Source organism: Salmo trutta, chromosome 14 (genome assembly GCF_901001165.1).
Source record: "Salmo trutta chromosome 14, fSalTru1.1, whole genome shotgun sequence".
NCBI lineage: Eukaryota > Metazoa > Chordata > Actinopteri > Salmoniformes > Salmonidae > Salmo > Salmo trutta.
Window position 1 is genome coordinate 80260260 of NC_042970.1, and position 16467 is coordinate 80276726.

The window sequence follows — 16467 nt, forward strand, 5'->3', positions numbered from 1 at the left end:
AGGATGGTACAGCCACACTGTGAGTCAGCACTCTGGGCTTCTCTTTGTGGTTCTGACATGGTCTGTGTTCCAAATGGAACCCTGTTCCCTATATAGTGCACTACTTTTAACCAGGGCCCATAGGGTTGTCGCTAAAAGTAGTGCACTATAAAGGGAATAGGGTGCCATTTTGGGACACATTCCTTCAAACGGTTATTTTAGGCATCTGTCAACTGGACCTAGTCCTAGACTAGAGAGAACTATAGTTTATGTACAGATCTAGAAATATGTATAGTTTATGTACAGATATAGACAGATCTATAGTTTATGTACAGATCTAGAAAGAACTATAGTTTATGTACAGATCTAGAAAGAACTATAGTTTATGTACAGATCTAGACATATCTATAGTTTATGTACAGATCTAGACAGAACTATAGTTTATGTACAGATCTAGACAGATCTATAGTTTATGTACAGATCTAGACAGATCTATAGTTTATGTACAGATCTAGACAGAACTATAGTTTATGTACAGATCTAGACAGATCTATAGTTTATGTACAGATCTAGACAGATCTATAGTTTATGTACAGATCTAGACAGAACTATAGTTTATGTACAGATCTAGACAGATCTATAGTTTATGTACAGATCTAGACAGATCTATAGTTTATGTACAGATCTAGACAGAACTATAGTTTATGTACAGATCTAGACAGATCTATAGTTTATGTACAGATCTAGACAGATCTATAGTTTATGTACAGATCTAGACAGATCTATAGTTTATGTACAGACCTAGACAGATGTATAGTTTATGTACATATCTAGACAGAACTATAGTTTATGTACAGATCTAGCTATTGGGTAGTCATCAAAAGTGGCATCCTCTCTCTCCCTCTCCTCACTGCCTCTCTTCTCTCCCTCTCCTCTCCCCCTCTCTTCTCTCCCTCTCCTCTCCCCCTCTCCTCTCTCCCTCTCTTCCTCCCCCTCTTGTCTCCTCTTCTCTTGCCAAGTTTTGTTCTGTACACTGCAGATGACAGACGACAAGGAGAGAAAGATACAGTAGTTTAGACCAGGGGTGTCAAACTCATTCCATGGGGGGCCTAGTGTGCGGTGGGTTTTCAGGAGGAAGGATTCTCACACCTATGTGAGAATGCTGTTCATTGACTACAGCTCAGCGTTCAACACCATAGTGCCCACGAAGCTCAAGGACGCTGGGACTAAACACCTCCCTCTGGAACTGGAGGGCCTAGCGTCTGCAGGTTTTGTTTTTTCCTTCCAGTTAAGACCTAGACACCCAGGTGAGGGGAGTTCCTTACTAATTACTGACCTTAATTCATCAATCAAGTACAAGGGAGGAGTGAAAACTGCAGGCCCTCTGTGGAACATACTGTAGAACGGCATCTCCCTGCAGGCCCTCTGTGGAACATACTGTAGAACGGTATCTCCCTGCAGGCCCTCTGTGGAACATACTGTAGAACGGCATCTCCCTGCAGGCCCTCTGTGGAACATACTGTAGAACGGCATCTCCCTGCAGGCCCTCTGTGGAACATACTGTAGAACGGCATCTACCTGCAGGCCCTCTGTGGAACATACTGTAGAACTGCATCTACCTGCAGGCCCTCTGTGGAACATACTGTAGAACGGCATCTACCTGCAGGCCCTCTGTGGAACATACTGTAGAACGGCATCTCCCTGCAGGCCCTCTGTGGAACATACTGTAGAACGGCATCTACCTGCAGGCCCTCTGTGGAACATACTGTAGAACGGCATCTACCTGCAGGCCCTCTGTGGAACATACTGTAGAACGGCATCTCCCTGCAGGCCCTCTGTGGAACATACTGTAGAACGGCATCTCCCTGCAGGCCCTCTGTGGAACATACTGTAGAACGGCATCTCCCTGCAGGCCCTCTGTGGAACATACTGTAGAACGGCATCTCCCTGCAGGCCCTCTGTGGAACATACTGTAGAACGGCATCTCCCTGCAGGCCCTCTGTGGAACATACTGTAGAACGGCATCTACCTGCAGGCCCTCTGTGGAACATACTGTAGAACGGCATCTCCCTGCAGGCCCTCTGTGGAACATACTGTAGAACGGCATCTACCTGCAGGCCCTCTGTGGAACATACTGTAGAACTGCATCTACCTGCAGGCCCTCTGTGGAACATACTGTAGAACGGCATCTACCTGCAGGCCCTCTGTGGAACATACTGTAGAACGGCATCTCCCTGCAGGCCCTCTGTGGAACATACTGTAGAACGGCATCTACCTGCAGGCCCTCTGTGGAACATACTGTAGAACGGCATCTACCTGCAGGCCCTCTGTGGAACATACTGTAGAACGGCATCTCCCTGCAGGCCCTCTGTGGAACATACTGTAGAACGGCATCTCCCTGCAGGCCCTCTGTGGAACATACTGTAGAACGGCATCTACCTGCAGGCCCTCTGTGGAACATACTGTAGAACGGCATCTACCTGCAGGCCCTCTGTGGAACATACTGTAGAACGGCATCTACCTGCAGGCCCTCTGTGGAACATACTGTAGAACGGCATCTACCTGCAGGCCCTCTGTGGAACATACTGTAGAACGGCATCTACCTGCAGGCCCTCTGTGGAACATACTGTAGAACGGCATCTACCTGCAGGCCCTCTGTGGAACATACTGTAGAACGGCATCTCCCTGCAGGCCCTCTGTGGAACATACTGTATAACGGCATCTACCTGCAGGCCCTCTGTGGAACATACTGTAGAACGGCATCTCCCTGCAGGCCCTCTGTGGAACATACTGTAGAACGGCATCTACCTGCAGGCCCTCTGTGGAACATACTGTAGAACGGCATCTACCTGCAGGCCCTCTGTGGAACATACTGTAGAACGGCATCTACCTGCAGGCCCTCTGTGGAACATACTGTAGAACGGCATCTCCCTGCAGGCCCTCTGTGGAACATACTGTAGAACGGCATCTCCCTGCAGGCTTTCTGTGGAACATACTGTAGAACGGCATCTACCTGCAGGCCCTCTGTGGAACATACTGTAGAACGGCATCTACCTGCAGGCCCTCTGTGGAACATACTGTAGAACGGCATCTACCTGCAGGCCCTCTGTGGAACATACTGTAGAACGGCATCTCCCTGCAGGCCCTCTGTGGAACATACTGTAGAACGGCATCTCCCTGCAGGCCCTCTGTGGAACATACTGTAGAACGGCATCTCCCTGCAGGCCCTCTGTGGAACATACTGTAGAACGGCATCTCCCTGCAGGCCCTCTGTGGAACATACTGTAGAACGGCATCTACCTGCAGGCCCTCTGTGGAACATACTGTAGAACGGCATCTACCTGCAGGCCCTCTGTGGAACATACTGTAGAACGGCATCTACCTGCAGGCCCTCTGTGGAACATACTGTAGAACGGCATCTCCCTGCAGGCCCTCTGTGGAACATACTGTAGAACGGCATCTCCCTGCAGGCCCTCTGTGGAACATACTGTAGAACGGCATCTACCTGCAGGCCCTCTGTGGAACATACTGTAGAACGGCATCTACCTCTTCTACGGTCTACAGTCCTTTCAATTATTTTCTTGCAAGTTGCATAGATCGTTAATAAATGGACAATAATTGTTCAGTCCACACTAACTCTTTGTCACTGATTCAGTGTGTGTGAGAGAGTCATTGTATGTGTGTGTGTGTGTGTGTGTGTGTGTGTGTGTGTGTGTGTGTGTGTGTGTGTGTGTGTGTCAGCTTACTCGAGCCTAGCACTCCTCATATCCCTTTAAAAACACCGAAATATAACGTTATTCAGTAGTGAGTGCGAGAGTGTGTTGCCACTCAACCGAAGCTCGTGTTTTGCTGAGTGGGCACGCGCTCCGCTCTACTCTTCTCTACGTCGCGCCCGCCCGCCCGGGTGTGTGAGCTGCTGACTGCGGCCGCAGCGACATCATGCCGTTGGAGCGCTAGACACGCCGTTTTAAAGGGCTGGCCTCACTGTGCTGTGCCGTTCTCTCTCTCTCTCTCCCTCCCTGCCTGCTGTGTGCTGCTGATTCATCACGATTAGGTGGTTAGCCAGCCTGCCAGCCATAGGCTACATGCACAAGCCATGCCAACCACACTGAGTGGGGGCTTTCATAGCTAAAGTAGACAAAGAAAGGGCTTGCTTGTCCTACGTAGGCTAGGCTATAGCATCGCACTACAGTGCAGAGAGAACAACATGTGTGGCGGTTGGGAATATTTTTGATAACTTCATTGCGAGATAGATTGATCATATCGAGAGTTACGGGGGGACTGGGAATCCCCCCCTGGTTTTCAGAAATCAGACATCGTAAATCGGTTTACATAGAGTAGCCTAGCTAGAGAAGGAAGAGGAAGATATAGCGTGTATTCGAGGTGTGTAGCCGAGTTTGAACTGTCTAGAAAACGTGGTTATAGGTTAGGTGGCTGGAGAGATTCACAGCAGAAGAACTGTCCGAGTGTTCGAGTGCTGAAACGGAAGCAACCGGAGCGGAGCGGAAAACGGGCAGCACTGGATAGGGACGCAACAACCGCGAGCGCGGTCAGCGTGTGTCTGTCTGTTGCTATTTCAGAGGTAAGATTTATAACAGCTGTTTTTAGGGAGTTGTTAACGTTGCATAATGATGATAGTGTTAACTCGACGTCACTTTCTAGTTATCTTGATGTCTATAATTGTGTGTGCCTTAGTTTAATGTTGCCAAGGCATGTGTGTGTCAAGAGTGAAAGAGACAAATGCATGGGAAATTTGGTTTGTTTTTTGGTGTCGGGGGGCACGGGGGTTACAGTTTAAGACGTCTAGCCTCCACCTCTCCTTTTATTTGTGTCAAATCATTTTCCCGTAATTCGTATTTAGGGAACTATTATTTCTAAACGTTTTTTTTCGGTTTATTCCGCGCGACAGCCACAGACAGTTCATGGTAGTAACAGCAATAGCGGAAGACATGCTTGCTGATTCATCACAACGTTGTGTTTCTCGCTCGACGGTTGCGCGAGCTGAGTGTTGGCACGGGAGCGAGGGAGCCATGGCAACATGGCACCGGCGGGCGGACAAAGGTCTAGCTAGCGGGAGGAGGGGAGAGGAACGGTTCGTGCTTGTTGCGCCTAAATATTGCTACACCATTGCTGTGGTGGGAAAATACAGAAGCCTACACGGTTCAAAATTACATATATGTTTTTTTTAATAAGCGACTGTTGATCATATAAATCTTGCTTTATTATGCATGTGTTATATGGGGCGTGTTTACATGATTGGTCGAAATTCAGCTAAAGGTGAACTGAACATCGGCGGTCAATTCAGATTGCTGAGCAAGCTTTACCTATATAAATCCATAGCTTAAAGTAAGCAAGCACCATGTAATGATGAGGATAATAAAATAGTTGTGTTTGAGAAACAAGCGCTTAGCAAACACACGCACATCCGCACGCACGGCACCAGGCACCATATCATCTTAATCAGTGCTAGCCATTGCATTTCTCATCTCTCTGGAGTTGTTCACAAGTCATTTAATGCTGACCGATGCTTATGTTAGCAACTTTTCTCACACACAACTTTGCTGATTGTGTCGGAGCAGGGAGAATGGAGTGAGAGATGAAGAAAGGAGAAATAGAGTGAGAGATACAGAGGGAGAACAAGGAGTGTTTTGTCTTCAAGACATTCCAGAGAAAATGCTGAGAGGAAGAAAACTCTCACTTGACAGATGGTGTTTTCACTTGTTACTTACCACAGCGCCTTTAGCTGTGTGTGTGTGTGTGTGTGGTGTGGTGTGTGTGAGTGTGTGTGTGTGTGGTGCACATCTGCGAGACACTGAGACATGCAGCGTAGCCCCTGGGTGTGTGTGCTGCTGTAACAGCAGGCGGAAGCATAGTTCAAAGAAACTAAGTGGGTGGGTGTGTGGGTGGGTGGGTGGGTGGTGTGGGGGTGGGTGGGTGGTGTGGGGGTGGGTGGTGTGGGGTGGCGGTGATGTGTGGAAGGTGTATGTTGGAGGTTAGGAAAGGATTGTAAAGTATCTCTTTTTACAGTTGCCATACATTTACAGTGAACATTTTGCAACTTGACTGCCTTTCTCACGGTGGAACAGGTGTCTAACCCAGATGTAGAGTCACAGTGTAACAGACACACACACACACACACACACACACACACACACACACACACACACACACACACACACACACACACACACACACACACACACACACACACATACACACCCATATACACACACATGCTCTCGCTCTCTGTTTTCTGTGTTTTATCTCTGTATACTTTTTCCTTCTCTCTCCCTCATGTACACTGAGTGTACAAAACATTCCATGACCAAGGCTGACCAGGTGAATCCAGGTGAAAGCTATGATCCCTTATTGATGTCTCTTGTTAAATCCACTTACATCAGTGTAGATGAAGGGGAGGAGACAGGTTAAAGAAGGATTTTTAAGCCTTGAGACATGGATTGTGTGAGCCCTTCAGAGGGTGAATGGGCAAGACAAAATATTTAAGTGCCTTTGAACGGGGTATGGTAGTAGGTGCCAGGCGCACCGGTTTGTGTCAAGAACTGCAACGCTGCTGGGTTTTTCACGCAACAGTTTCCCGTGTGTATCAAGAATGGTCCACCACCCAAAGGACATCCAGACAACTTGACACAACTGTGGGAAGCATTGGAGTCAACATGGGCCAGCAACCCTGTGGAACGCTTTAGAGTCCATGCCCGACGAATTGAGGCTGTTCTGATGGCCCTCTGTGGTGCAGCTCAATATTAGGAAGGTATTCTTAATGTTTTGTATGCTCAGTGTGGAGAGAGAGAGAGCGAGAGAGAGATGAATGTAGTTGATGAAACACAGGGTAAGAACTCAGAAAGCTAAACTCAGCAAAAAAAGAAACGTCCCTTTTTCAGGACCCTGTCTTTCAAAGATAATTCGTAAAAATCCAAATAACTTCATAATCTTCATTGTAAAGGCTTTAAACACTGTTTCCCATGCTTGTTCAATGACCCATAAACAATTAATGAACATGCACCTGTGGAACGGTCGTTAAGACACTAACAGCTTACAGACGGTAGGCAGTTTAGGTCACAGTTATGAAAACTTAGGACACTAAAGAGTCCTTTCTACTGACTCTGAAAAACACCAAAAGAAAGATGCCCAGGGTCCCTGCTCATCTGTGTGAAGGTGCCTTAGGCATGCTGCAAGGAGGCATGAGGACTGCAGATGTGGCCAGGGCAATAAATTGCAATGTCCGTACTGTGAGACGCCTAAGACAGAGCTACAGGGAGACAGGACGGACAGCTGATCGTCTTCGCAGTGGCAGACCACGTGTAACAACACCTGCACAGGATCGGAACATCTGAACATCACACCTGCGGGACAGGTACAGGATGGCAACAACAACTGCCCGAGTTACACCAGGAACACACAATCCCTCCATCAGTGCTCAGACTGTCCGCAATAGGCTGAGAGAGGCTGGACTGAGGGCTTGTAGGCCTGTTGTAAGGCAGGTCCTCACCAGACACAACTGGCAACAATGTTGCCTATGGGCACAAACCCACCGTCGCTGGACAAGACAGGACTGGGAAAAAGTGCTCTTCACTGACGAGACGCGGTTTTGTCTCACCAGGGGTGATGGTCGGATTTGCGTTTATCGTCGAAGGAATGAGCGTTACACCAAGGCCTGTACTCAGGAGCGGGATCGATTTGGAGGTGGAGGGTCCATCATGGTCTGCGGCGGAGTGTCACAGCATCATCGGACTGAGCTTGTTGTCATTGCAGGCAATCTCAACGCTGTGTGTTACCGGGAAGACATCCTCCTCCCTCATGTGGTACCCTTCCTGCAGGCTCATCCTGACATGACCCTCCAGCATGACAATGCCACCAGCCATACTGCTCGTTCTGTGCGTGATTTCCTGCAAGACAAGAATGTCAGTGTTCTGCCATGGCCAGCGAAGAGCCCGGATCTCAATCCCATTGAGCACGTCTGGGACCTGTTGGAGCGGAGGGTGAGGGCTAGGGCCATTCCCCCCAGAAATGTCCGGGAACTTGCAGGTGCCTTGGTGGAAGAATGGGGTAACATCTCACAGCAAGACCTGGCAAATCTGGTGCAGTCAATGAGGAGGAGATGCACTGCAGTACTTAATGCAGCTGGTGGCCACACCAGATACTGACTGTTACTTTTGATTTTGACCCCCCCTTTGTTCAGGGACACATTATTCCATTTCTGTTAGTCACATGTCTGTGGAACCTCTTCAGTTTATGTCTCAGTTGTTGAATCTTATTATGTTCATACAAATATTTACACATGTTAGGTTGTGGAAAATAAACGCAGTTGTCAGTGAGAGAACATTTTCTCTGAGTTTATGTCTCTACCTGAGTAACGTGGCAGGTGGTTCTGAACAAACACCCTCTCAGGGTAATCATTATCCATCTGTCATGTGTGTGTGCTATTCTGTTTGTTTAGGCTTCACCTTATGGATGAGTGTGTTTTGCATTCCTGGGTGTTTTTTGGGGGACTAGGCTATGTGTTTGTGTTTGTTTTCTTTGTGTGTGTGTGTGTGTGTGTGTGTGTGTGTGTGTGTGTGTGTGTGTGTGTGTGTGTGTGTGTGTGTGTGTGTGTGTGTGTGTATGTGTGTGTGTACTAGTCATGATCTTGTTTACCACTGGGATGTGTTTTGAAACTTGTCTATATGATACGATATGATACGCTACTATATGATATGATACGATATGATACACTACTATATGATATGATACGATATGATACACTACTATATGATACGATATGATACACTACTATATGATATGATACGATATGATACACTACTATATGATATGATATGATACGATATGATACACTACTATATGATATGATATGATACACTACTATATGATATGATACGATATGATACACTACTATATGATATGATATGATACACTACTATATGATATGATATGATATGATACGCTACTATATGATACGATATGATACACTACTATATGATATGATACGATATGATACACTACTATATGATATGATATGATATGATACACTACTATATGATATGATACGATATGATACACTACTATATGATATGATACGATATGATACACTACTATATGATATGATATGATACACTACTATATGATATGATACGATATGATACACTACTATATGATATGATATGATATGATACACTACTATATGATATGATACCATATGATACGCTACTATATGATATGATACGATATGATACACTACTATATGATATGATACGATATGATACACTACTATATGATATGATATGATACACTACTATATGATATGATATGATACGATATGATACACTACTATATGATATGATATGATATGATACACTACTATATGATATGATATGATACACTACTATATGATATGATACGATATGATACACTACTATATGATATGATATGATATGATACACTACTATATGATATGATATGATATGATATGATACACTACTATATGATATGATATGATATGATACACTACTATATGATATGATATGATATGATACACTACTATATGATATGATATGATATGATACACTACTATATGATATGATACGATATGATACACTACTATATGATATGATACACTACTATATGATATGATACGATATGATACACTACTATATGATATGATATGATACGATATGATACACTTCTATATGATATGATATGATACACTACTATATGATATGATACGATATGATACACTACTATATGATATGATATGATATGATACACTACTATATGATATGATATGATATGATACACTACTATATGATACGATATGATACACTACTATATGATATGATACGATATGATACACTACTATATGATATGATACGATATGATACACTACTATATGATATGATATGATACACTACTATATGATATGATATGATACGATATGATACACTACTATATGATATGATATGATATGATACACTACTATATGATATGATACCATATGATACGCTACTATATGATATGATACGATATGATACACTACTATATGATATGATACGATATGATACACTACTATATGATATGATATGATACACTACTATATGATATGATATGATACGATATGATACACTACTATATGATATGATATGATATGATACACTACTATATGATATGATATGATACACTACTATATGATATGATACGATATGATACACTACTATATGATATGATATGATATGATACACTACTATATGATATGATATGATATGATATGATACACTACTATATGATATGATATGATATGATACACTACTATATGAATATGAATACTAATGATATGAATATGATACACTACTATATGATATGATATGAGTACACGTACTATATGATATGATACGATATGATACACTACTATATGATATGATATGATATGATACACTACTATATGATACGATATGATACACTACTATATGATATGATATGATATGATACACTACTATATGATATGATATGATACACTACTATATGATATGATACGATATGATACACTACTATATGATATGATACGATATGATACACTACTATATGATATGATATGATATGATACACTACTATATGATATGATACGATATGATACACTACTATATGATATGATATGATATGATACACTACTATATGATATGATACGATATGATACACACTATATGATATGATACACTACTATATGATATGATATGATACGATATGATACACTACTATATGATATGATACGATATGATACACTACTATATGATATGATATGATACACTACTATATGATATGATATGATACGATATGATACACTACTATATGGTATGATACGATATGATACACTACTATATGATATGATATGATACGATACACTACTATATGATATGATATGATACACTACTATATGATATGATACGATATGATACACTACTATATGATACGATATGATACACTACTATATGATACGATATGATACACTACTATATGATATGATATGATACACTACTATATGATACGATATGATACACTACTATATGATATGATATGATACACTACTATATGATACGATATGATACACTACTATATGATATGATACGATATGATACACTACTATATGATATGATACGATATGATACACTACTATATGATATGATATGATACACTACTATATGATATGATATGATACGATACACTACTATATGATATGATATGATACGCTACTATATGATATGATACACTACTATATGATATGATACGATATGATACACTACTATATGATGATATGATACACTACTATATGATATGATATGATATGATACACTACTATATGATACGATATGATACACTACTATATGATATGATACGATATGATACACTACTATATGATATGATACGATATGATACACTACTATATGATATGATATGATACACTACTATATGATATGATATGATACGATATGATACACTACTATATGATATGATATGATATGATACACTACTATATGATATGATACCATATGATACGCTACTATATGATATGATACGATATGATACACTACTATATGATATGATACGATATGATACACTACTATATGATATGATATGATACACTACTATATGATATGATATGATACGATATGATACACTACTATATGATATGATATGATATGATACACTACTATATGATATGATATGATACACTACTATATGATATGATACGATATGATACACTACTATATGATATGATATGATATGATACACTACTATATGATATGATATGATATGATACACTACTATATGATATGATATGATACACTACTATATGATATGATATGATATGATACACTACTATATGATATGATATGATACACTACTATATGATATGATACGATATGATACACTACTATATGATATGATATGATATGATACACTACTATATGATACGATATGATACACTACTATATGATATGATATGATATGATACACTACTATATGATATGATATGATACACTACTATATGATATGATACGATATGATACACTACTATATGATATGATACGATATGATACACTACTATATGATATGATATGATATGATACACTACTATATGATATGATACGATATGATACACTACTATATGATATGATATGATATGATACACTACTATATGATATGATACGATATGATACACTACTATATGATATGATATGATACACTACTATATGATATGATATGATACGATATGATACACTACTATATGATATGATACGATATGATACACTACTATATGATATGATATGATACACTACTATATGATATGATATGATACGATATGATACACTACTATATGGTATGATACGATATGATACACTACTATATGATATGATATGATACGATACACTACTATATGATATGATATGATACACTACTATATGATATGATACGATATGATACACTACTATATGATACGATATGATACACTACTATATGATACGATATGATACACTACTATATGATATGATATGATACACTACTATATGATACGATATGATACACTACTATATGATATGATATGATACACTACTATATGATACGATATGATACACTACTATATGATATGATACGATATGATACACTACTATATGATATGATATGATACGATATGATACACTACTATATGATATGATATGATACACTACTATATGATATGATATGATACGATACACTACTATATGATATGATATGATACGCTACTATAGGATATGATACACTACTATATGATATGATACGATATGATACACTACTATATGATACGATATGATACACTACTATATGATATGATATGATACACTACTATATGATATGATACGATATGATACACTACTATATGATATGATATGATACACTACTATATGATATGATACGATATGATACACTACTATATGATATGATATGTTACACTACTATATGATACGATATGATACACTACTATATGATATGATACGATATGATACACTACTATATGATATGATATGATATGATACACTACTATATGATATGATATGATACGATATGATACACTACTATATGATATGATATGATATGATACACTACTATATGATATGATATGATACACTACTATATGATATGATACGATATGATACACTACTATATGATATGATATGATATGATACACTACTATATGATATGATATGATTACATATATATGATATGAATATGATATGTACACTACTATATGATATGATATGATACACTACTATATGATATGATACGATATGATACACTACTATATGATATGATATGATATGATACACTACTATATGATACGATATGATACACTACTATATGATATGATATGATATGATACACTACTATATGATATGATATGATACACTACTATATGATATGATACGATATGATACACTACTATATGATATGATACAATATGATACACTACTATATGATATGATATGATATGATACACTACTATATGATATGATACGATATGATACACTACTATATGATATGATACGATATGATACACTACTATATGATATGATACGATATGATACACTACTATATGATATGATATGATACACTACTATATGATATGATATGATACGATATGATACACTACTATATGATATGATACGATATGATACACTACTATATGATATGATATGATACACTACTATATGATATGATATGATACGATATGATACACTACTATATGGTATGATACGATATGATACACTACTATATGATATGATATGATACGATACACTACTATATGATATGATATGATACACTACTATATGATATGATACAATATGATACACTACTATATGATACGATATGATACACTACTATATGATACGATATGATACACTACTATATGATATGATATGATATACTACTATATGATACGATATGATACACTACTATATGATATGATATGATACACTACTATATGATACGATATGATACACTACTATATGATATGATACGATATGATACACTACTATATGATATGATATGATACGATATGATACACTACTATATGACATGATATGATACACTACTATATGATATGATATGATACGACACACTACTATATGATATGATATGATATGATATGATACGCTACTATATGATATGATACACTACTATATGATATGATACGATATGATACACTACTATATGATACGATATGATACACTACTATATGATATGATATGATACACTACTATATGATATGATACGATATGATACACTACTATATGATATGATATGATACACTACTATATGATATGATACGATATGATACACTACTATATGATATGATATGATACACTACTATATGATATGATATGATACACTACTATATGATATGATACGATATGATACACTACTATATGATATGATACGATATGATACACTACTATATGATATGATATGATATGATACACTACTATATGATATGATATGATACACTACTATATGATACGATATGATACACTACTATATGATATGTTACGATATGATACACTACTATATGATATGATACGATATGATACACTACTATATGATATGATATGATACACTACTATATGATATGATATGATATGATACACTACTATATGATATGATACAATATGATACACTACTATATGATACGATATGATACACTACTATATGATACGATATGATACACTACTATATGATATGATATGATATACTACTATATGATACGATATGATACACTACTATATGATATGATATGATACACTACTATATGATACGATATGATACACTACTATATGATATGATACGATATGATACACTACTATATGATATGATATGATACACTACTATATGATATGATATGATACGACACACTACTATATGATACGATATGATACACTACTATATGATATGATACGATATGATACACTACTATATGATATGATATGATACGATATGATACACTACTATATGATATGATATGATACGCTACTATATGATATGATACACTACTATATGATATGATACGATATGATACACTACTATATGATACGATATGATACACTACTATATGATATGATATGATACACTACTATATGATATGATACGATATGATACACTACTATATGATATGATATGATACACTACTATATGATATGATACGATATGATACACTACTATATGATATGATATGATACACTACTATATGATATGATATGATACACTACTATATGATATGATACGATATGATACACTACTATATGATATGATACGATATGATACACTACTATATGATATGATATGATATGATACACTACTATATGATATGATATGATACACTACTATATGATACGATATGATACACTACTATATGATATGTTACGATATGATACACTACTATATGATATGATACGATATGATACACTACTATATGATATGATATGATACACTACTATATGATATGATATGATACACTACTATATGATATGATATGATACACTACTATATGATATGATACGATATGATACACTACTATATGATATGATATGATATTATACACTACTATATGATATGATATGATACACTACTATATGATATGATATGATATGATACACTACTATATGATATGATATGATATTATACACTACTATATGATATGATATGATACGATATGATATGATACACTACTATATGATATGATATGATACACTACTATATGATATGATATGATATGATACACTACTATATGATATGATATGATACACTACTATATGATATGATATGATACACTACTATATGATATGATATGATATGATACACTACTATATGATATGATATGATATGATACACTACTATATGATGCGATATGATAAGCTGAGGAAAACTTGAAAGCTGTTCATAGAGAGAGAGGAAATGGAGAAAGAGAGAGGGAGCAGGAACAGAGGGAGATATGGAGGGAGAGGAAAGGGAGAGGGAGGAACAGGGAGAGAAGGAGAGATCGAGGGAGAAGAAAGGAAGAGGGAGGAGAAGAGGGAGAGAGAGAGAAAGAGGGAGGGATGAAGAGCGTGAAAGAGAGGAGAGAGAGGAAGGGAGATGAGGAAAGAAAGAGAGAGGGATGAAGAGCGTGAGAGGAGAGAGAGAGAGAGAGAGGAAGATGAGGAAAGAAAGAGAGGGATGAAGAGCGTGAAAGAGAGAAATAGGGAGGGAGATGAAGAAAGAAGAGAGAGGGATGAAGAGCGTGAAAAAGAGGAGAGAGAGATTAGAAGCAGCATCAGATCAATAGTGGAGAGTTTTTTCCTTCAGTAATGATGATGAAATATGGTGTAAGCAGGAACTACCATACTACTGCATAATCACACACACACACACACACACACACACACACACACACACACACACACACACACA

At 38.1% G+C, this 16467-nt stretch overlaps 1 protein-coding gene across 2 annotated transcripts in view; it reads left to right on the forward strand.

Annotated features, from left to right (window-relative positions):
- Positions 1-3900: 3900 nt before the first annotated feature.
- The window catches only part of LOC115147554 (transcription factor MafG), a 32053-nt gene continuing 19486 nt past the window's right edge, over positions 3901-16467 (forward strand). For both annotated transcript variants that reach the window (XM_029689793.1, XM_029689794.1), the window contains exon 1: positions 3901-4561. The gene's annotated coding sequence lies outside the window, so the exon portion shown is untranslated. The remainder of the gene's footprint in view (positions 4562-16467) is intronic.